Genomic DNA, 8,768 nt, shown 5'->3' on the forward strand with positions numbered 1-8,768 from the left:
CATAAAAATTACTCCATAAAAATGCCCAAATACAATTTATGTCAACACCTCATATACCAGAATGAGTTTTTCATCATGGAAAAGTTGAGTAGTATCTAATTAATATCAGGTTTTGCCCAGCACTATCAGGAGAGAATTAAAATGATGCACTGAATTTCAGTTCTGTGAAGTATTGAAGACTGCTATCAAATATTCTATTGAGAATAGACTAAAACTCAACCCCTTTATTCCCTTTCCCCTAAGGAAGCATGACTGATCTTCCTAATTCTCACCACCAGAAAGTGATTTATATTCCTTGTGATTAACATCACATGAAAAAACTGTTTCCTTTCCCAATTTTTGAACCAAAAATAATCTCCATTATTATACTGTTGAACCTATGAAAAAAAGAAGCAGTCTTTTGCACAAAAGAACGGGACAAAGTGATTTTTATGTAGATTTCATATTTTTCAGTGTCAAATGTTATTAATATTCTGGGGAGGAAATAAGTATGAAATAATATAACAAATAAAGATCTTAGTAATCATATCTGCAGAAAAGTGTGCATATATTTGTTGATTGACATTTGGAAAAAATTTTTAAAAGAAAAAAATTTGTTGATACTGCAAGCTTTAAAAATTAGTACAATGGGCTCTTTCCATCAATAGCCAAGGACACATGAATGAACCTTGGGTCACATGGACATACAACTCAGAAAGGAGACAAGTCTAGCACAAAGTAACTGAAGATGATGAGAGATCACTGTTCTTGTATTTTAGTGCCTTTTCAGCAAATGGATATAGTACATGCACTGCAAATGGGCAACTCGATTCATGATCTGAGCAGCAGATCACTCTGCCAGTCTTGTATTTTATGTGGCTGCAAAGCTGCCAATTTTGTGTTGAATTCAGATTGTGAGTTTTTCTAGTGGCTTCTTCCCTGACATCTCTTCATCAGCAAAAAATAGTAACAATCAGCCAGGAGATAGAAAGAGAACAAAAGAGGTGTAAATGTATGAAGTACTTCGCTTTGACAGATGTTTGTTCCCTTTCAGGTATCAGTGAAGAAAAAATTAAAGTAGCTTCTAATGGTAAGACTAACTGGAAGAGCAAGTCAGAATAGTGCTTTGTATACGTTAAGGTATATATTTGCTGTCTGCCAGTACCTTGCTGCTTACCCTGAAGAAGGATGGTATTAGGTAGTTAGATAATTCAGCAGAAATAGTTACATTATTAAACAATTAGCATGACTGAAATAAGCACTGAGGCTGTCTCCTAAAAGTTACTTTTTTCTTGCCCTTACAATAATAGATTTATCAGATGTGACAGAACCTCAAAAGATCATCTGGTCTAATGTTTTGTGGGGAACGGAACCTAGATGAGATTATCTAGCACCCTGTTCAATTGCATCTTGAAAACCTCCAGAGATGGCGACACTACCACCTTCCTGCGGAGGCTATTCCATTGAATTATTGTTTTCACTGTAAAAAGTTCCTTTCTTCTATCATGATGAAATCTCTCCTGGTGCAACTTGTATCTATTGCCCTGTGTCTTCTCCATGTGGCTCTTTATGAAAAGAGAGCCTCTGTCCTCTTTGCAGTCACCCTTTAAGTACTGGAATACTGTGATGAGGTTCCCCCTAAGCCTTCTTCAGGGAAAAAAGACCTAATTCCTTCAGTCTCTCCTCACAGGGCAAGTTCTCAAGCGCTTTCATTTTCATGGCCCTCCTTTGGACCCTCTCCAGTCTGTGTCTTTCTTGAATTGTGGGAACCAGAACTGGACACAGTAGTCCAGGCACAGACTGACAAATGCTGAGTAGAGTGGGATGATCGTATCTCTATCTCTGTTAGTAATGTCCCTGCTGATGCAGCCCAGGACCCAATTTGCCATCATTGCTGCAGCAGCTCACAGCTGACATGTTCAGCTTGTTGTCCACCAGGACCTCCAGATCTCTTTCAGCACGACTGCTCCCCAGCCACACAGAGCCTGTACTAGTCAGATTCAGAAGCCTGGTAATGTAATTTTCATTTAAAAGAGTTAAGTAAACTATTTTTTTGGTTTTTAATCCATCTTCAGACTTCTTATAAGTCTGTGTTATTCGACAAAGCATCTCATTTCCCCCAAGTCTTCATCTGGAGCAGGAAGGCAGAGCTAAGTTCAAACGCAACTCTGTGCTTTCGATGTTCAGAGGCTGCTAGAGATTTCCCATATTTCTCAGAAACTCACAGCATCCTTGAGGTTCTGTCTGCCATTTTAATAGCAGAATTAAGAGAAGACAGATGGTAAGAGAAAGAATTAGAGCTGGAAGCAGCTGTTATGAAATCTGCTTCAAGAATACAATTGCTTATATAGACTTATTCAGACACAGCCAAAAAAGGAAAACATATTTTTCACCCTGGCACACCAGCTGGTGTCGCTGCCATAGTCAATGTAACTGTACTGTTTAGAAAAACACATATTAGAAATTGAATCATCAATGACAACATGAAAAAGGACAGAAATACAAATTAATATACAAGTCTCACTCATTTTAACATAAATCTTGAAGCAACTGTGTTTATGTAAATGAAACATAATGTAGCTATAGAAATAAGTTTTAGCTTTTAAAATGTTTAACCCTTGAGCATTCTTATTGGTATGCTATCTTACAACGTTGCTGGAGATAGCTGATGAGGGCACTGATTAAGTCAATGTGAGGGTGGTGATCGAGCAAATCAAAAAGCAATATTGTGTATATCAAATAAAACCACATTTCCAAACTCCTGTCCTAGAGCGATCCGACTTCTTTTCTGTTTTAGGTCACATACAGCATGAATAATGGAGACAATGTGAGAACGCTGTTAGTGACATCTCATGCAGAAAAGTACTTCAGCATGCACAGATGCAATACAAATTATATATAGTCATAAAACCCTGCCCACAGGTGAGATCTGGCTTGTGGACCACTGACTGGACCACTCTGATTTACCTAGGTGTTACCAAAATATCCATTCCCTGACCTAATCAGCAATATAAAACTTCACAGAGTCAGTTACATCACAGGCATGACTGGGAACAGAGATGGTAGGGGTGAGATTCAGTTGTCTAAACAGAACAGCATTGTTTGTGATGTCCCAGCATCTCCTGGCTGGGTTCCCGCTGATACTCCAGATGAGTGCAGGTCTTCCATCAGTTCTGTGTCATATCCACCAGCACCATGCAGTTGGCTCAGACTGCCAAGAGCAACTAAAATGACAGTGAATTACTGTTTTCAGGGAACTGAGTGCTAAATGACTCTGCCTTAACTATTCTTGAGTGTGAGGTGCTACTCAAAAATCTCTCAGGCTATCTCTAGTAAATTAAATTTGGCCAGGAAGGGTCCTGGGTATAAATACAACAAGGCATGGAACGACCTGCATTCATACTGGTATCTAACTATCCTGGCACTCAAAACAAGGGCTGTCACAACTAAACCACTTGTTGGCTTTGTTCCAGTACTCTTTGGGAAGGTATTGAGACAGGCTAAAGGCATGCAAGGAGCATTCAGAGCATTTAATAGTGTAGCTGTTCATATCTCAGTGCTCAGAACCGATGTTTATTATGTAGTTGTTTGTGAGCTGCTGATCTACTCTATTTCTAAAGCAGGCAGGTGGGGAGAGTTAAATATTTCTAATGACAATTTCCATAGGTACCCATGGAAAGTTTAATATTTTACTCCCTAGTGCCTAGAAAAAGACTCCCAAATACATGAGTCATATTAAAAAGGGTGATCATCAGAGATTCTGAGCATCAAAATATCCAACTGAAATAAACCCATATACAAGGGTGTTGTAAGGGTAAGAAGAAGGTGAGAGTGTCTGCTTCATTATGGTTTTCTGAACAAGGACCCTATCAAGCAAAAAGGGATAACAAAGGGGCAAGCAATAAACAAGAACTCACAGAAATACAAACACAGTAGACAAGGGATAACGGAAAATGCCAAAGACCAAAAATCTCCAGTCACTAACAAATGGGCTGTTAAGAAACTATAGATGTAGCTTTGATCTGGACTTTGCAACTGACAAGAGGCAGAAAACAAGAGGAACATGTCGATTTGGGATATTTGAGGGTATTCTGTGAGGCAATAGAAAACTTACAAAAGAAAGTGAAGGGGAAGGGGATTGAGGAGGAACAAGGGGATGCATGTGTATTCACCAGCAAGCACCAAGCTGGATCAGCTGGCGAGCAGAAGGCTGTGAGAGGGTCCTCACAGTGGTATCGGTCAGGTGGAGGGTCTGTGTGCTGGTATTCGGGGGGTCCTGCAATTGTGGACTGCCTGTGTGACAAGTGTGCAAGTGCTGCATGTTTGCAGTGAGCACCAAGTTGGATTGGCTGGCGAGTAGTGGACCTACGGGTCAGGGGTGTCGGGTGGACAGAGAGGCCGTGCCAGTGCTCAGGGGATCCATGAATGTACGTGTGCTTCTGAACCGAGTGAGTGTCATGTACATACTGTCACTAGTGAGCTACAGCACTAGTGAGTCCTAGATGTAGGTGATGTTTCAGGCAGCACCTCGTCTGTGATAGTGTAGCCAGCCTTGTCAGCGTCCTGTGTGTGTCTGTGTATCTCTGGGATATGCACTTATCTTTCCTCTGGGCTGAAGCCTGGGATGAATCCCCTGGGTCTCTGAGCCCCCAGGTCTCTGAGCTCCTGGACTGGGCACCAGCAGATGGACAGGAGGAAACCCTGAGCTTGGATCTGCTTGAGGCGGCAGTGGCTTATAGCATCCCTTAACACACACAGTCTCAGAAACCTCTTTTGCAATCTGAAAGAGCTTGATGCATCTTACTTGAAATGTTGGCTCCCATACCATAGGATGGGCAAGAACAAGCTACACAGCCTGTTACTGAGTTACAAAAACTTTTAGAAACAAACAGTAGAGGGAGTGAGGTGGTTATTTCACTAGATCACTTTCTCAGTAAGACTCATTAGAAAATGAGAGTTCTTGGCAATTTAAAAGCTTCAGATATTTTTTTCCTTCGGATGACTACTGAAATAGAGGTTGAAGCCAGAGCTTAACAGGTCATCCAAAATACAATCTCTTCCATAACCTGATCTAGCTGCAAATTTCCTGCTCTCAAGGAACCACAGATTCAAGCCTAATTCAAGTAAAATATGTACATACTTGTTTTCATGAAAATATTGTTCTTAAATCAACAAATACTCCTCTAACCTTTTGTAACACTGTTCCAAGGTCTTTACAGACAACAAATATATCCTACCTCAGCCTGCATTGTGCTGATCTAAATAAATTAATTTCTTCTACTCCCCTCTTGTAGGTTGTCTAATCTAGTGGAAGTTTTGTCAGTCCTGTCCTGAACTCAGAGTTTCAATTTATTTTTCTTGAACATAACTGGCCAGACAATATCATACCAGTATAGTGGCTTCTTCCTTCTTTACTGTAGGTATCCCTCCTGACATAATTTGTATTTTAATTGGCCATTTTTGTGGTTGAATCACAGCACTCTCTCAGTTACTAATCTATGTGTTTGGTCTACTCTTTATACTCTGCTTCTATTTTCCCTGAGGGGCTTCCTGCACAAATGTTGTCAATGCTGAAGTGCATCACCTCACACTCTGTAGTACCATTCTTCATCTTAAATTCTTCAAACAGATTTTAAAGTTAACACTCAAAATGGTGTGCAGCACAGGGTCTGAGTCCTTTGTGGCTGAGAAGGACATTGGATGGGATTTTCAACTCCCTGGGAAAATCCTCTAATTATCCTCTAATCATTAATGAGGGAAACAATCCACAACAGTCCACTATTTCCTGAGGCCCCACCTTTGGGGATGCAGCTTGGGTAGTTGAAGGTACATGCTTGCAGACTTGGGTCAGGTACATAACATCTAGAGAGGGGAAGGATATCAGAAATACTCAGCCTGGTATTTCTCTTCTTCACAAGCACACCTCACTGTTAGGAGCTAGGTTTCAAGTTCTCTCTGGAGACCAGATAATGTGAGCCTTGTTGAGTATCATTTGCAAGTAATCTTTATTGAATCTAAACTCCACAAGACCAATTAAAGCAAGAGCTATGGTGTCTTGATATCTTAAGAAGTCATTAAACCTCAGAGGAGAGGGAAGATGATGGGTGCAGCAACACAGAAGTACAAAAGCATTATATAGTCCTGACAAGGACTAAAGGTTCACAAAATACAACTCTTCTGTAATTTAGCTAGTTTAATGAATTAAAACTTTTGAAGACACTATTTTTGCAGTCAGCCTTAGGCTGAGTTTAGAAGGATGTCAGAACTGGAACCACAGAGTGCCATGTATTAGCTGCAGGTGAAATGAAGGGAAAGTTTTTCTTCAGAAATAACTGCACTCTAGTTCTAAAAGCACTTTAGATTGGCTAAAATTCCTACCACAACACAAGAATGTCTCAAGGGGATCCCATTTTTCCTAAGACCACTGAAACTATAGCAAAATGCTAGCGTAGCAAACCAGAAAACTCTCCTTAAGCATGATGGATTGTTGTTTTCAGGCGATTTTTCAGAAGCTCTTTATCCTCTATCTAGATATTCATATGACATGGATATAAAACTTTGAAATATCATTTTAGTCTTTATTAACCTACAGTAAATGCTCCCCAGGGGATATTTTAATGCTCTAGCATAATTTATTAGAGAAAGATAAACTAAAATAAGATCAGGTTTAATCTGTTCTTCTATTTACTACACTTGCTTTGGTTGGGATAATTTAATTATTTTTAATTGCGGTTTAAATGGCTATAATGATATAATTTTTAATATTTAATACATGATTTAGACTATTCGCGATAGAATTTTGAACATTGACACCAGTTGATGAATCTATTTAACAATCACCAACTGCTGAGAATATTACACCATATGACAACAATTCATAAGATTTATGGTGCTCCTCATGAAGAACAAAACAGACATATTTTACATTTTTGATTCAATGCATATTTTTTTACTATATATAAAGGAAAAATAATGACTGCATTTTATGCTGTTAAAATATGTACAAAGAAAGCAACAAATTATAATGTTAAGAATTACAAGTAGGAACTAGGAATAAGGGAACCAATTTTGGGGGAAAAAACAAAATAAAACAAAAATCGTCACTGCAGTTCCTCTCACGTAAAGTTCAGAAAAATTGCTTTTATTCAAATAAGAATGATGGCATTTTTCAGCTGTAAGCCATCCTGTCCAAAATAAACTTCTTTTATATTAACTTTTACTTCAATGCAGCATTCACAGGGACCTTGCAGATCTTCTGATTTCTGGGTCATTGGAGTTTCTCCAAGTCCAACTTTGGCGACTCCTGACTCCAGGGAGAACAGGAAGTGATACTGAAGTGATAAATGCCTCAAAATGGAGGCAATTCTCAAAATCCTCAAAATTTTGGGGAGTGCTTCCAAAGTTGTCAGAGTACTATTCATCTCACAACCACCACAATTTAGCAGTCTCAGGTGCTGGGACACAGAACCGTCTCATTTATTCCTGCTATAGGGGCAGAAGCCTTCAACAGGGAGACAGAGCAGGCAGCTCTGGGCAATAGCAGCTACATCAGCACAGCCAAGTCTGCTGGCAGAACTAGGCAGAGCCCTTGGTCACACATGACATTTTAGAACTGCAGGATTCACCTGACTACCAGAAATACCTACTGTAGATGATCTGAAGCATCATCAGCGATGGTAGTTAAGATCATAAGATCCCTGGGAAAAGAAGTGACCTTGAATCCATACAAAAAGAAACACCTCACCCTCTCCCAAACAAAACAAAACAAAACAAAACAAAACAAAACAACAGCAGGAAATCAGAGAACCAGCTACAGAGATAAGAAAATTTACAGGTAATTAGGAGAATAATACATTATTTTCTCTTTAATCCTGACACAAACTCTATCTATCCCTATTCTTCTACTAGTCTTTATTTTACAATTTCTGCTAATTTTTAGAACAGTTTAATACTGAAAAAATTGCTCTAAAAAAGTTATAGAGACTTTTTTTTCTGAGTTTAATACATTTCTCCCAGCTTCCAAAGCAAATTCCTCTCAAACCATAGAAATTTCTAACCCAACTTTCTCCCAAGTCATGCCATAGCTGCTCATGCAATTTTGACAGACCCACAACCCTTATTCTTCAGGACTGCAGCAGCTAAAACTCTCAGGAACAATTTCCTTACTTGATGGTTGTCCTGTCCTATCTTTGTAGACTAGTACTCAAATTACACTATTTATGGAAAGACCTCTCTACTACTCTTCAAGAAAAAATTTCATTGTTATCATATAATTGGGATTTCCTATGAAAAATACTAATATTTCATAAAGTTGGAGTGTTCTGGGTGATACAGCATTCTACATTTTAGAGTGGAGGAAAAGGGTTTAAAAATATTTATAAACAAACATTTTGTGAGTGCGAATAGAGCACTGGAAAGAATAGTCTGACATTTTCATTCATTGCAGTCTTAAGAGCACAAATAAAAGGTACTTTTTTTTTTTCCAGTATATTTTTGTCAATGAAAATTTGCTCGGTTCTGACATAAGGGAGAGTGTAGTTGTAGTTTAGCTACTGTTGTTGGTCTCAAGCACCACCTAACCCAGGTTTATTCTAATCCAGCCATTGTGAAACCATTGGGTATCATCAATTCACCTGTGGTTCTTTTCAGGTATTAGTCAAACTAAACATTTTGGGAACCATGCAGCAGAGCACTGGAAGAGCATTAATCTGTTAAACTCTTTTATTCCAATCAGGAAGTACTTGAATTCACAGAAGCAATAAAACTTCGTATCGAAGTTGACTTTTTGT

The sequence above is a fragment of the Strix uralensis genome, chromosome 3, assembly GCF_047716275.1.
Source record: "Strix uralensis isolate ZFMK-TIS-50842 chromosome 3, bStrUra1, whole genome shotgun sequence".
NCBI lineage: Eukaryota > Metazoa > Chordata > Aves > Strigiformes > Strigidae > Strix > Strix uralensis.